Genomic DNA, 15,881 nt, shown 5'->3' on the forward strand with positions numbered 1-15,881 from the left:
TGTGTGTATGGCCTTGGGGTCTTCTCTAGGGGTGGGATCGGTGTGTGTATATAAAGAAAATACAGGAGAATGAAGACAAGACTAGCCATCACTCAAAAAACAGATGCCAAATATTATGGGGAAGGGGAGAGGAAGGCAGAGTAGAAAATGGTCCTTGATGATGATGATGATGGGTTTTGTCTGAAAAGGAATTTTGTTTCTAGAATGTTAACATAGTGTTAGGCATGTGAGCGTTCCCAGATGCGCTTCAGCCCAGCTTAAATAAAAATGGAAAAGTTTCTGTTTTATGCTTATGTTTCTGGTTACTAGAATCCCCCAGGCACTAGTGGAGACAGAGTTCTGCTTCAATGCCTCGCTGATGAAGAACTGGAACGATGACCTCTTACATCGATGTAAATTAACTTTACTTAAAACATAAACACACAGGGGAATGAACACTTTAGGGACTCTAAAAGCCATCTTCTGTTTTCGTCCACTGCTGATTCAAGGGACCTGCTTTGCATGGTAGATTTCCATAAACATGCATAATTTGCATTATAATTAAATAAATACATAAATACATTAGAAAACAGGTTACAAAAGCCCAACCATGCTACGTCAATTCAGCCTACTCAGTTAGTATTCTGTTCAAGTCCTCTTGGCGTTCATCTTCAACCTGAAATGATGTAACATGCGTAGAAACCAACATACTGATCATCGTGAGAAAATCAAAAGAAATCAGCCAAGACCTCAGAAAGAAAATTGTAGACCTCCACAAGTCTGGTTCATCCTTAGGAGCAACTTCCAAATGCCTGAAGGTACCACATTCATCTGTACAAACAATAGTACGCAAGTATGAACACCATGGGACCACGCAGCCGTCATACCGCTCAGGAAGGAGACGCGTTCTGTCTCCTAGAGATGGATGTACTTTGGTTCAAAAAGTGCAAATCATTCCCAGAACAACAGCAAAGGACCTTGTGAAGATGCTGGAGGAAACAGGTACAAAAGTATCTATATCCACAGTAAAACAAGTCCTATATCGACATAACCTGAAAGGCCGCTCAGCAAGGAAGAAGCCACTGCTCCAAAACCGCCATAAAAAATCCAGACTACGGTTTGCTACTGCACATGGGGACAAAGATCGTACTTTTTGGAGAAATGTCCTCTGGTCTGATGAAACAAAAATAGAACTGTTTGGCCATAATGACCATCGTTATGTTTGGAGGAAAAAGGGGGACGCTTGCAAGCCGAAGAACACCATCCCAACCGTGAAGCACGGGGGTGGCAGATTCATGTTATGTGGGTGCTTTGCTGCAGGAGGGACTGGTGCACTTCACAAAATTAGATGGCATCATGAGGTAGGAAAATTATGTGGATATATTGAAGCAAAATCTCAAGACATCAGTCAGGAAGTTAAAGTTTGGTCACAATGGGTCTTCCAAATAGACAATGACCCCAATCATACTCCCAAAGGTGTGGCAAAATGGCTTTAGGACAAAATAGTCAAGGTATTGATGTGGCCATCACAAAGCCCTGACCTCAATCCTATAGAAAAATTGTGGGAAGAACTGAAAAAGCATGTGCGAGCAAGGAGGCATACTAACCTGACTCAGTTACACCAACTCTATCAGGAGGAATAGGTCAAAATTCACCCAACCTATTGTTGGAAGCTTGTGGAAGGCTACCTGAAACGTTTGTCCCAAGTTAAACAATTTAAAGGCAATGCTACCAAATACTAATTGAGTGTATGTAAACCTCTGACCCACTGGGAATGTGATGAAAGAAATAAAAGCTGAAAGAAATAATTCTCTACTATTATTCTGACATTTCACATTCTTAAACAAAGTGGTGATCCTAACTGACCTAAAACAGGATTTTCTTTACCAGGATTAAATATCAGGAATTGTGAAAACCTGAGTTTAAATGTATTTGGCTAAGGTTTATGTAAACTTCTGACTTCAGCTGTAACTAGGAGCCTAGAGTAGACCCTGGAATTCACACCTACTATAAGGATGTGGCTCTATAAAAGTATATGGAACCTGTTGATAGTTATGGGATTTTGTTAAAGAGATCCATTACTCTTCGTTTCAGACAATACGAGATGTGAGAATCATTGCTCATCTGTTTAAAGATGATTAATCCGATTATGCCTTGAAATTTAAGCTGAGCGATACGGACAAAAATCCATATTGCGAAATTACCTGAATTTATGCGATAACGATAAATAGAATGATAAGTTTATAACATTAATGTGCAACATAGTTTTATTTATTTATTATCCTTTAAACTACTATTACTAGTTTGATGGTCGTAGCCATCAATTGTCCTAATAACAATCACCCATATTAGCAAACATTTAATTTCAAACACATTTCTCTTGTATAGGCTACTTATCATAATGAACGATGTCAGCAAAATGCCTGCGATAAGGGTCGTTGTAACGGTTTTCCTCCTCCTCTTCATCAGAAGAGGAGGAGCAGGGATTGAACCAAAATGCAGCGGAGTTTGAAGACATATTTATTAAAGAAAAAACACAAAAAAACACAAACTTGACTAAACTAACAAAAACAACAAACGGTGTAGACAGATCTGGACGACGGACTCACATAACACACGAGAACGCACGAACAGTGAAAATAGCCTACACATAAAATGACGATGAACAAACAAACCGAAACAGTCCCGTATGGTGCGACAAACACTGACACAGGAGACAACCACCCACAACGAACACTGTGAGACAACCTACCTAAATATGACTCTTAATTAGAGGAACGCCAAACACCTGCCTCTAATTAAGAGCCATACCAGGCAACCCATAAACCAACATAGAAACAGAAAACATAGAATGCCCACCCAAACTCACGTCCTGACCAACTAACACATACAACAAACTAACAGAAATAGGTCAGGAACGTGACAGTCGTTGTCGATAATTTTTGGTTTGTCATCCCAGCTCTACTTGAAACCATACAGTATGTCACTGTGTACTTAATCCAAGCACTCAATATGTGTATTCATTGCCACACCTTCACATATTGGTGCATTGTGGAATGTGGTGCTACAGTACCACGGCATTATGCATTCTAGCGTTAGTGTCTACCCTTGAGCTTCTTGTTCTGCATTTTCTTCCTCACTGGTTGTACCTATTCAGCAGAACAGCTCCTTAATGGGACTGATAAGCAGCGTGGCTAAATGAACATTTTAACGAGAGAACGAAGCCCGGATTTGACTGCCTCTGGAATAAATAAAGATATATCCCTCCTTTTTTTCCAAGTGCCCCCAAGCTGATAAGTAAAGAGATTATGGATTTAGGAGGGAATTTGTTTCTTGATTTCCCCCACTGTTGTTTGTGCCATAGTTCATAGTAAGGGCAATTAGGAACAATTGAGCCGTGATGTTTGGGGCTAGAGCGGAGATTAGACAGTAGATTGGAATGTGGCCACCACAGCAATGCATCATGATTGTTGTCATGATATAAACACTCCTGGCTGGGGACGCAAGTAAAGCTCAATAGCTTCAAGGGGGACTTTAATAAAGCTGTAAATATGAAATGCTTTGACCGCATCACTCCTTTCTTTCTGCTTCTCTGTGTCCCTGCAGATAAACTAAATGCGACAGCAAGCAGCTTCAAATCTTACTAATAGTTGTCTTAGGCAGAGTGTGTAGGTGGGTGTTTGTGTTGGAGCAGTCTTAGTGTTTTTCTATCTCACACATCCTCCTGCAGTACTGCATCTCTGGAGTAATACTGATCTTGTGTAAAACCGCCCCAACAAAGAGGTCAAGCATTTCCTGTCAGGTGTGAAGAAAATATATTTTTGTTATGTTCTAATTGTGTCTCTGGGCTATGTGAAGCATCAGTGGTATGCTTATTAAGCCTATTAATCACAATTCAGTGTTTTCATATCAACCTTCTAAGCCTATGGCATCATAGTGTGGGTAATTCCATTGGAGAAAATTGTGCTACAATTGCAAGTGTTCTTTAATTATTTAAAGAGAAATGTAATGACTGTAATGAAACTCTAAATCTTCCTCCTCCTCAGACGAGGAGAGGAGAGAGGGATCTGAAGACCAATGTGCAGCGAGGTATGATGCCATAATAAATTTATTTACAAGACGAAAAACGAACACGAACTACACTTGAAATGATACAAAATAACAAACGACGTAGACTGACCTAAACATGAGAACTTACATAGACACGAAGAACGCATGAACAGGAACAGACTACATACACACCGAAACAGTCCCGTGTGGTACGAAATAACATACAGACACGGAAGACAACCACCCACAAACAAACAGTGTGAAAACACCTACCTTAATATGGCTCTCAATCAGAGGAAATGAAAACCACCTGCCTCTAATTGAGAGCCATATCAGGTCACCCTTAAACCAACATAGAAACAGAAAACATAGACTGCCCACCCAAACTCACGTCCTGACCAGCTAACACATACACAAACTAACAGAAAACAGGTCAGGAACGTGACAATGACAGGTATCTGTGAAGTAAGATCCCTTGTGTGAGGATAAAATTATGTTTTGTTTTGCTAATTGGTCTAACTAATCAAAGACATTAAAGAAAGAAAATAAGATGATAACCACATTCTGTTATTTCGCTTTTGTTTAATTTAGTAAACTGCATTTTTTAAAGTTGGGAAATATTCAAACTGATTCTTAAAGGGTAAAGGAAAAAGTCTCAGCTTTAGTTTTGATCACTCTTTTATACCCTTTTCACATTACTTATCTGTACTGTGATGGTCTAGTCACGCATCCACAATGGCGCGTATGTGTGTCTCATGTCTCTGTTTGTCTGGCTGTCTGTGAATGTCTGCGGCTTTGTAAAAAAGTGTGTGTGTTTATCTATGCCTGACAGACTTCACCTCAGTTGAGATGGTTTTGTCTGGGCTTATCGACCTCCTGCAATTAAAGCCCAGAGCTGCAGAGGAGGGGTAGCCATGTTCCACAGAACCTCTAATTGGAACGTTGAGTGTTCAGGAGTTAGCCGCCAACCCCAGGTTTCCAGTTGTGACCTTCACACCTCACAGGCGACACTGACAAACAGGGATAAGAGTGAATACTAGTCACTAGCGATAAGCCTGTAATTGCTTGTACCAGCAAATGCGAATAAGACAATTGTGCTATTCCTGTTCTGACTTCATTGAAGAGGTTGCCAGGGACTGTTTCTATCAGCGTCTCGATATGATTCCAAAAGTCAATTGGAGATCAAATGTTATTTACCTGTTGTCACGTTCCTGACCTTATTTCCTTTGTTTAGTCTTTGTTTAGTTGGTCAGGACGTGAGCTGGGTGGGTGTAGTCTATGTTATGTGTTTCTTTGTTTAGGTTTGTCTTATTGGCCTGATATGGTTCTCAATCAGAGGCAGGTGTTTTACGTTGTCTCTGATTGGGAACCATATTAAGGTAGCCTGTTTTCACTGTTGGTTTGTGGGTGATTATTCCTGTTCTTGCGTTCATCTGTTTTGTGTTCTCTAGTTCGGGACTGTAGCTTTGTTGGGTTTTCGTCTGTTTATTGTTTTGTTCATTATTGAAAAAGTATTCTAATAAATATGGTCCTCCTCTCCTACCGACGGAAGCCATTACACCTGTTCTATTTCTACCAACATTTACCATCTATTTCACCTTGGATTATTGTTGGGAGAACAAAGTAGGCCTAGTTACTGTATGCACTTTTCTTGGTCATTAAGTATTGACTAAATATTTAGGATTTTAGAGGCTGATGCCAGTCCACAGGTGCCACTGTACCTGCATGGCTGCATCTGGCTTAGAAACAGTAGAATTAGCCTAACATGTAATTCAAACCCCACTGCACATTCTGATGTTTATCGCCCTCCTAACTTTATGGTGTTATTGTCATGACCGCCCAGGGATACCGTTATTACTCCAAATTGACATACTGCATTGTTAAGGAGACATTGGCAGATTTCTGCAATGGGAGCGTGATGTGAAGTGTTACCCGTCATCATTATTTCCCCTTTCAGGAGCGTGCTTTCCTATTATCAATCACAGATCATTAGATGTCCATTGGCAAGCCACAACTGATTAATTCTCCTTGAAGCCACATCAAAACCAGCGTCTTGGCGGACACGATTTGGCCAAGTCAGAACATCTCAAACCCCCTTTACTTTTTTCTTAGTCAAAATATTGGCACCTATATTATTTGCTTGCATGGGATATGCTGGTGATCATGCATGAAATACTGACTTTCATCATGACATTGCCTGGGTTCACTCCAAACCCCCCCAGCAAACTAGTTTCTATCACGATGCTGTAGCTCACAGAATGGTGTTGTACAGACACACCCACACACATGTAAAAACAGAAAAACACACACACACGGAAGAAAAACATAGGCTTTTAATTGAGTCTTCCCAATGTTTTATGTGTTACCTCGTTAGATGGTATTGCAAATTAAATAATGCACTCATCATTCCAGAAAATTAACATTCAGCTTTGTTCTAGCATCAAACGGCATAGAACACTTGATTTGGGCTTTTGATTTAGCAGTTGTTCAACTGATATAACAATGTAGTACTGTGTAATGAACACTGAAAACTGGCTCACCATGCCAATATGCTAATTAGTACCTCAAGTCTTATTTTCACGTTAGTTTAAAAATAAACGTTTTTTTTTGTCTTAACATAGCATTTTTTTATTTATTTTTATTTTTATTTCACCTTTATTTAACCAGGTAGGCTAGTTGAGAACAAGTTATCATGTATCACTCTGTTTCTGCATTCCTGGATTGTGTGCAGTGGGTAGCGATGGGTAGGAGAGAGAAATCACTCAAAGAGAATATTAGCTTAATAGAGAGGACTTGCCATCTTCCTGAGAGTTGTGACATGAAACCTCAATGTGAAATCCTGCAAATAGCACAAATCGTAGTGCTTGTGGTTCACGTTTAATTTGTGTGGGAATGATGCCTACAGTAACTGCAGCATAGCAATGCATTTCTTACGATATGTGGATGGTGTTCATTAGGGCACACCGTAGCAAAACGTTTTTCAGCATAAAACAAATTAAATAGTACCAACCCATTTCCTTAAGTTTCAGGGTTTTCTTCCGCTCCGTGCCTACTGAACACAACTCTGGGCTTTCTTCTTGCTGATAGCCAGGGAAGCTTACTCTGTCCCATTTCCCGCATTCTCTCCCCTCCCTGGTTGTGTGTTAATAAACTTTTGAGACTCAAGTATTTTCTCACAGGTCCTCGGGCTGCTGTCAGTGTACAGCTTAATTGTAGTGTGACTCTGTACCAAATGAAAAATAGGATTTCTGAGCAAGAGGTGCTCTGATATGAACCTATGTAGTTTCAAATAAGCTCTAAATGAGTTGTAGAAAAAAAAGACTGACAGCCCTGCCTCTATGTCCAGGTTGTCTCGTTTCCTTCCACCCCCTCATGAGCACTGCTATGACAGGATTGGTGAAACCAGCATGATTGCCACCTATCCAATCCACACCTGTCAGTGGAAAGATAAATCATTTTTGTTGTTTTGATAAATCTCAAGCCCCCAAAACAGGAGGAGGAAAAGGTGGGTTGGTGTTTTATCTTCAACTGGGCTTCCCACACTCAATGGCAAGTAGAAATAGACAATAGAAAATAGAGCCCACTACTTCAGTATGGTGTGGAATTATGGGAGGCTTTGAATGAAGTGAAGTACAGTAGGCCTACACTTGGAAGAGAGAAAACAACAGCCTCAGGGGCGAATAGGGTGTAGGAACCTTGTTGATATCATTCTGTCAATAGAAGATGGAGGAATGTGGGCAGTAAATCCATAGCGCGGCATTGAGAGTGCGTGTCCAGACCTGTGATAGGAGAGTGCACTAAACCCTATTAGTGCATTAAGTGTATTGAACAGGGACAATGTCATTGTCTTCACACGTGCTAGGTGTCAAGGGAGAGCTTTTAAGTATGGAGGAGACTGATTGGCAAGCAAGACATGTTTTAGGCATCACAGTGTTTGTGTGTGTGTGAGGTCTAACTTTCTATCCGTTTGAGTCACCAAAAAAATCAAATTTTGCCGGTCCCCAAAAGGATAAAGGCTACTTTAGGCATAGGGGTTAGGCTTATGGTTAGGGTTAGTTTTAGGGTTTGGGGTTAAGGTTAGGGTTAGGTTAAGAGTTAGGTTTAGAGTTAGGAATTAGGTAATGGGAATAGATGTTTTGGTCACAACGTGTGTGTGTGTGTGTGTGTGTGTGTGTGTGTGTGTGTGTGTGTGTGTGTGTGTGTGTGTGTGTGTGTGTGTGTGTGTGTGTGTGTGTGTGTGTGTGTGTGTGTGTGTGTGTGTGTGTGTGTGTGTGTGTGTGTGTGTGTGTGTGTGTGCCTCAGTGTGAGTCACAACTTCCCTAATGTCAAGTTTTAATGATATCTTTCCGTCTCAGTTGCTGGAGGGAGTTTGGAGCATGACACCATTTGACACAGGCGCGCAGGTGGAGCGTGACGTCTAGACCCAAGTGACAAATGTGCACCCTTCCACTTATCAGTCTCCTCTGCTGCTCTCACTTGCCAGCCTTCAAAAGCCATCTCTCCAGCTACATGGTGATTCAGCAATCAGACTGATTCCAACATGATATAAAATACCACCACCCCTTTTCTGACGAACTCAGAAATGCTTTTATCACTTCCCATCTGTTAGATTAGCATGTCTCTAATTAGCTCGTCGTCTCTGCTTTTTCCTGATAACGGCTTTGCTCCTCCTACTCACAGCTTTGCTCCTCCTACACTATGTTAAAATCAGCTTACGATAACAACACAGCATTTGAACAGATGATTGAAGGCACCTACACTCAGCATACATTCACCTTAGTCTCGATCCAGAGTGAAATGGCCATCTTGAACAGCCTATTCTTGATAGCTCCAATGTTTTCTGCCCCTTCTACAGTGCATTTTCTGGCCAGCTATTGCTTTACACAACCCGAATCTGTGTCTATTAACACTAGAAATGCCCCATGGACCCCCGCGCCCCTTCCTGCCAACATTCGAACAGTTTAATAGATATATTTCATATATGCTATTGGAATTACGGCCGGCCCGCTGATCAAGCAGAATTAGGCGGTCGCCTATGGCATCAGATTGACGAGGGCGGCATTTTCTGAGCTAAACTGACCAAGACGCACCTTCAACAACACCACATAAAACCTCACATAATTCTGCTCCAAAAAGGGCTTTTTAGGTGAGCTTTGATGCCGCCCTGTGATAAACAGTGCCCACTTTGTCAAAGGCAGAGGCACAAAATGTTTTGCTTGTCCATTCCTAGCGTGCCTCTACAAGGTGCTGTTGGAGAGACTCCTCACTGCGGCGCTCCACCAACGTTCCGTCCAAAAAATGATCTAACATAAATCATGTAACAGATATAAAATATGGAAGAAAGATTATGTGGCCTTTTCTGTAGCCTACAGGTGAGAGATAAAATGTATGACAATGTAATGAGACGGACACTTTTTACATCATGCAGGTTTCTCCTATCAAATAGTCTAACCTAAGACACTTTTTACATCATACAGGTTTCTCCGATGGCGCCCAATCAAATAAAACATGTGCTGTCATATTAGCAAACAACATACAGTATCCTAAAATCAGGACAGGTCAAAGGAAAATGGACAATATGGAATGGACAATCACAACTGTTTCAGGAGTTTCACCCCATTGTCATGATCAGTGGTTTAAATGTTTATCTGTACATTTTTTACAAGCTGATCATAGCGAAAAAGGGTTAGGGTTACTTCTGCATTTCCCGCTTTGTAAACACATTGCAAATAGGCTCACGGTAACTCCTGATAAAGTTGGGGAGCTGATATTCAGAGCTTAAATAGCCAAATTGATTAGTCACAGGAATCAGGACAAAAAAAGCTATTGCAACGGCCTATTTTACAAATGGTGGTCCTACCAAATGGATGGACATTCATAAAATGTCATTGCAGGCCGACGTGGTAGGCTACACCCCAGTAAGCATGAGTCGACGTCTTTTGGATGTCTTTTTTTGGTCCTGTCCAGACCAGACATCTTTTTTGGGCGTTTTACAAACAGTAGGCTTACCACATAGATGGGCATTCATAAAATGTAATTTCAGGCAACACTGTAGTCTACACCTCAGTAAGCACGGCCCAACGCCGACGCCTTTTGGATGTATTATTTTGATGAGGACCGGCCTTTATTTCAACTTCATGGACATTGATTTTTGGTCTGTTCTGGAGCAAATCTGAACCAATCATAGACGTTTATGTTTGGTTCAGATTTTGTCCGGTCTGGACCAGCCTTGATTTAACCCAAACATAGACTTCTATAAATTACGTCCTTTCAACTTTCATTCAGAACGAAAAATAAGCCTGATTTCAACATCCAGAAAATACGTATTTTCAACATCCGGAAAAGATGCCTTTTCTTCATCCTGGAAAATATATATTTCAAAACGTATGGAAAATGCATATTTCCACCTTTCATTCAGAACCTAAATTGAACCTAACTTCAATGTCTGTTAAATATTTTCAACGTAATTTTTCTTACTGGGACTATTTTAGTTTTGCAGGGGTTGCATTTTTTTGGTCTTGCCTAAGGCGGCAGAACGGCAAGGACCGGCCCTGTTTGGAATAATATGCTTTTGGTTGTGTTTATGAAGGTCTTAGGTATCATTAGAATACAAAATAGTTATTATTTCAAATATAATTTGTATTACTTTATGTTAGTATATATTAGTATATCTGTTGCCGCATGGTCGTGTGGAGCGCATGGAACAGTGGTTATTCTTGGTAAAAGTGATATTTTGAAATAGAGCTCATCTCTTCAATTTTGTGTTATATGGTAAGTGTTTTGGAAACCTCAGAATGCTCTTAAAATGTCTTACCTGCATGTGATTCTGTAGGAGGAATTGAAGAAGTCACTTTTTGGCTCTCCGCTCCTCTAAAAACTGCTTGTAACACAAATTCTGTTAGTGATTTGAAAATTGTAGCAACATACATATGTTAAGTATAGTTATTTAGGAAAACTCAAGGATGGGGTGGAGGGCATAACTTTATACATTTTGAGTCAAAATGACTCACTTTGCCTTTCTATACTGAACAAAAATATAAACGCGACATGCAACAATTTCAAAGATTTTACTCAGTTATAGTTTATATAAGGAAATCAGTCAATTGAAATAAATTCATTAGGCCCTAATTTATGGATTTCACATGACTGGAATGCAGATATTCATCTGTTGGTCACAGATACATTTAAAAAAGATAAGGGAGAGGATCAGAAAACCAGTCAGTATCTGGTGTGACCACCATTTGCCTCATGCAGCATGACACATCTCCTTCGCATAGAGTTGATCAGGCTGTTGATTGTGTCCTGTGGCTGTGCGAAGTAACTGGATATTAACGAGAACTGGAACCCGCTGTCGTACACGTCAATCCAGATCATCCAAAACAAAAACAAGTGACATGTCTGGTGAGTATGCAGACAATGGAAGAACTGGGATATTTTCTTCCAGGAATTGTGTACAGCTTCCAGGAATTGTGTACAGATCCTTGTGACATGGGGCCGTGCATTATCATGCTGAAACATGAGTTTATGGCAGTGGATGAATGGCATTAGAATGGGCCTCAGGATCTCGTCACGGTATCTCTGTCCATCCAAAAATTGCCATTAACAAAATGCAATTATGTTCTTTGTCCATAGCTTATGCCTGCCCATACCATAACCCCACCGCCACCATGTGACACTCTGTTCACACCGTTGACATCAGCAAACTGCTCGCCCACTTGGCACCATACACGTGGTCGGCGGTTGTGAGGCCTGTTTGAGGTACTGCCAAATTCTCTAAAATGACATTGGAGGCAACTTATGGTAGAGAAATTAACATTAAATTCTCTGGCAACAACTCTGGTGGACATTCCTGCAGTCAGCATGCCAATTGCACGCTCCCTCAAAACTTGAGACATCTGTGGCATTGTGTTTTGTGACAAAACTGCACATTTTAGAGTGGCCTTTTATTGCCCCCAGCACAAGGTGCACTTGTGTAATGATCATGCTGTTTAATCAGCTTCTTGATATGCCAAAGCTGTCAGGTGTATGGATTATCTTGGCAAAGTAGAAATGCTCACTAACAGGGATGTAATCAAATTTGTGCAAAAAAATGAGAGAATTAAGCTTTTTGTGCTTATGGAACATTTCTGGGATCTTTTATTTCAGCTCATGAAACATGGGACCAACATTTTACATGTTGCATTTATATTTTTTTTCAGTGTAGATGAATTCTGCTCATCTCTACTGCATATGTTAATGTTTTCTTGTAATAGGGTCCATCTAGGGAGTTTTAAGAGTAGCTGTTCAGTTTTTCCAAACAGTTTTCCTCAGCCGACATCATTAGCCTATATGTGGAAAATGGCTTCTATCGTCACTTACAGATGCAGGATGTTAAGTTTAGCATTTTCTCACAGCAGGAAAATAATCCTGCAGAAACAGGAAATGTGAATTATTATTGTGTTAATTATAATTAATGGACATTTTTGTAGGGTTTGAAAAATGTTTACTTCGGACAAATCAAGTCTGACATTTTAAAGTGGAAATTACAAATTCAGAAGCCTTTTTAAAAATGACACAATACAAGTTAGCTTTTCTTGCTGTGAATTGACATTTCCTGCTACAACAGGGTGATCAAATTAAGATCCTACATCTGTAGCTTCCCTGAGCGTGCCACTTCTGATAGCCAAGTGAAGAGGACTACTAGGAGGGTGGAATACATATTTATTGAAGAGCTTTCATGAGGTTCACGTGAAATAAAAAGGCTTAGAGTCATGTTCTGAATTGAGAATGAATTAATACATTATATTAATGACTGAAATATGTTCCAACCATGGATAAGTGAAATACCGAAACAAATATTTGAAAGAGAACCTTGAATAGATTTTTGGACATGATCTCATTTTGAATTCATCCATTCCAGAGCGGTCTGTTTGTCACGTTTCTGACCTTATTTCCTTTATTTTCCTTTGTTTTGTCTTTAGTTAGTATGGTCAGGGCGTGAGTTGGGGTGGGCAGTCTATGTTCTGTGTTTCTATGTCTAGGTTTGTCATTTGGCCTGATATGGTTCTCAATCAGAGGCAGGTGTTTTTCATTGTCTCTGATTGGGAACCAAATTTAGGTAGCCTGTTTTCACTGTTGGTTTGTGGGTGTTTGTTTCCTGTGTCAGTGTTCGTGCCACTCGGGACTGTTTTCGGTTAGGTTACTTTGTTATTTTGTATTTGTGTCTTGTTCAGTTGTTTATATTAAAACATGGACGCTTACTACGCTGCGTCTTGGTCCGATTACTGCTACACTGTTTGTGCCTTACTAAGAACATGCCATTGCATTTGAAACACTGTAAAGAAATGCACCTTTCTCAAACTACCTTCTAAAGCACTCCTAGCAATATTTCCCACAGGACAGATGATACATGTTTTACATTTGACCAACTTGCCCTTCTGGCACGAGTCCAGGCTTTGTTTTGGATGTGCATTTTATGGGGAGAGATGGACAGAGAGACGGAAGGGAGCAATAAAGAATGAATAGACCGACCCAATGAAGAAGTAGAAGAAGTATTTCTGAACTCTGTTGTTAATTATTGATATGCTTATAGTCTACTTCCTGTTCACTTGACACCGAAGATTTTCTCAGCCCTCCTCCTGAAGTTCACTTGGTCCGCAGTGCTAAAAGCCTCACTGTGCCTTGCTTCGACTGCCCAGCTCACCAGATTAGGTTTTCTCTCAGCTATGGCTGTCAGGCCCACACACTCCAGACGGATCACACTTGGAATTAACTTTGGTTTGAAAGATCGTTATTTTCCAATGAGAATGAATGCTGTGTGTATACTCTGGTTTATTTCAGTATTAGTGCAGTATACAGATAGTGGAATAAAGGACTAGGTGTCACCATAGGCACTGCAGCTTTACTGAACTGACTGTGATGAGCAGCGTTTGTAAATGCTCTAGTGTTTTCAAGTACCCCTTTGTATGCTGGTTTATGCCTCAGCTCAATGGTTTAAGTGCATTTCAAGGACACACAAAGGACAACAATGTATCAACATGAACACTTTTATGGTAAAGTTCTGTGGAAACGGTACAATAGCAGTACAGGATTTTGAACCAATAACATGGTTGATTAACATTGTTTGTTCGCTACAATAGTTGGGTTAGCTAAGTTGGGCTAGCTAAGTATTTCCAATAGGAGATACTGTAGGTTTCCATAGCAAAGTGACTCATCCTTCCTGCTACGCCCACAGATCACAGCAGGGTTAACTTGCTCCCAGGACCCGCTCGATTCTTATTGGATGGTAATGGTGTCTGAGATACTCAGCAGGTGGCTCAATAAACCCTGGTAATAGAGCAATTATTCTCAAACAAAAGGTCACCTCAGGCGTGACGACATCCCTGGCAATCAATAAACCCCCCAATTATGATGGAACAGGGCTTGACATTAACTTTTTTAGCCACTTGTCCTCTGGACAGGTAGGACTGATTTGTGTACTTGTCCAAAAGCTCAAGTCAAAAAATGGTGTTGTATGATCCCAGTGGTGGAAAAACTACCCAAATGTCATACTTGAGAAAAAGTAAAGATACCTTAGTAGAAAATGACTTAAGTAAAAGGGAGTCACCCAGTAAAATACTACTTGAATAAAAGTCTTTAGTTTTAAATATACTTACAGTTGAAGTCGGAAGTTTACATACACCTTAGCCAAATGTATTAAAACTCAGTTTTTCACAATTCCTGACTTTTAATCCTAGTAAAAATTCCCTGTTTTAGGTCAGTTAGGACCACCACTTTATTTTAAGAATGTCAATATCAGAATAATAGTAGAGAGAATGATTTATTTCAGCTTTTATTTCTTTTATCACATTCCCAGTGGGTCAGAAGTTTACATACACTCATTTAGTATTTGGTAGCATTGCCTTTAAATTGTTTAACTTGGGTCAAACGTTTCAGGTAGCCTTCCACAAGCTTCCCACAATAAGTTGGGTGAATTTTGGCCCATTCCTCCTGACAGAACTGGTGTAACTGAGTCAGGTTAGTAGGCCTCCTTGCTCGCACATGCTTTTTCAGTTCTGCCCACAAATGTTCTATAGGGTTGAGGTCATGGCTTTGTGATGGCCACTCCAATACCTTGACTTTGTTGTCCTTCAGCCATTTTGCCACAACTTTGGAAGTATGCTTGGGGTCATTGTCCATTTGGAAGACCCATTTGCGACCAAGCTTTAACTTCCTGACTGATGTCTTTAGATGTTGCTTTAATATATCCATTTAATTTCCCTGACTCATGATGCCATCTATATTGTGAAGTGCAGCAGTCCCTCCTGCAGCAAAGCACCCCCACAACATGATGCTGCCACACCCGTGCTTCACGGTTGGGATGGTGTTTATCAGCTTGCAAGCCATCATCCTTTTTCCTCCAAACATAACGATGGTCATTATGGCCAAACAGTTCTATTTTTGTTTCATCAGACCAGAGGACATTTCTCTAAAAAGTACGATCTTTGTCCCCATGTGCAATTGCAAACCGTAGTCTGGCTTTTTTTATGGTGGTTTTGGAGCAGTGGCTTCTTCCTTGCTGAGCAGCCTTTCAGGTTTTGTCGATATAGGACTCGTTTTACTGTGGATATAGACACTTTTGTACCTGTTTTCTCCAGCATCTTCACAAGGTCCTTTGCTGTTGTTCTGGGATTGATTTGCACTTTTCGCACCAAAGTACGTTCATCTCTAGGAGACAGAACGTGTCTCCTTCCTGAGCGGTATGACGGCTGCATGGTCCCATGGTGTTTATACTTGCGTACTAATGTTTGTACAGATGAATGTGGTACCTTCAAGCATTTTGAAAATTGTTCCCAAGGATGAACCAGACTTTTCTTCAGAGGTCTTGGCTGATT

General features: G+C 40.5%; 1 protein-coding gene across 5 annotated transcripts in view; it reads left to right on the plus strand.

The window, feature by feature from the left end:
- dpp6a (dipeptidyl-peptidase 6a) overlaps positions 1 to 15,881 on the plus strand; it is a 370,639-nt gene that overhangs the window by 208,225 nt on the left and 146,533 nt on the right. The window lies entirely within an intron of this gene.

This window comes from Salvelinus fontinalis, chromosome 25 (assembly GCF_029448725.1).
Source record: "Salvelinus fontinalis isolate EN_2023a chromosome 25, ASM2944872v1, whole genome shotgun sequence".
Classification (NCBI taxonomy): domain Eukaryota; kingdom Metazoa; phylum Chordata; class Actinopteri; order Salmoniformes; family Salmonidae; genus Salvelinus; species Salvelinus fontinalis.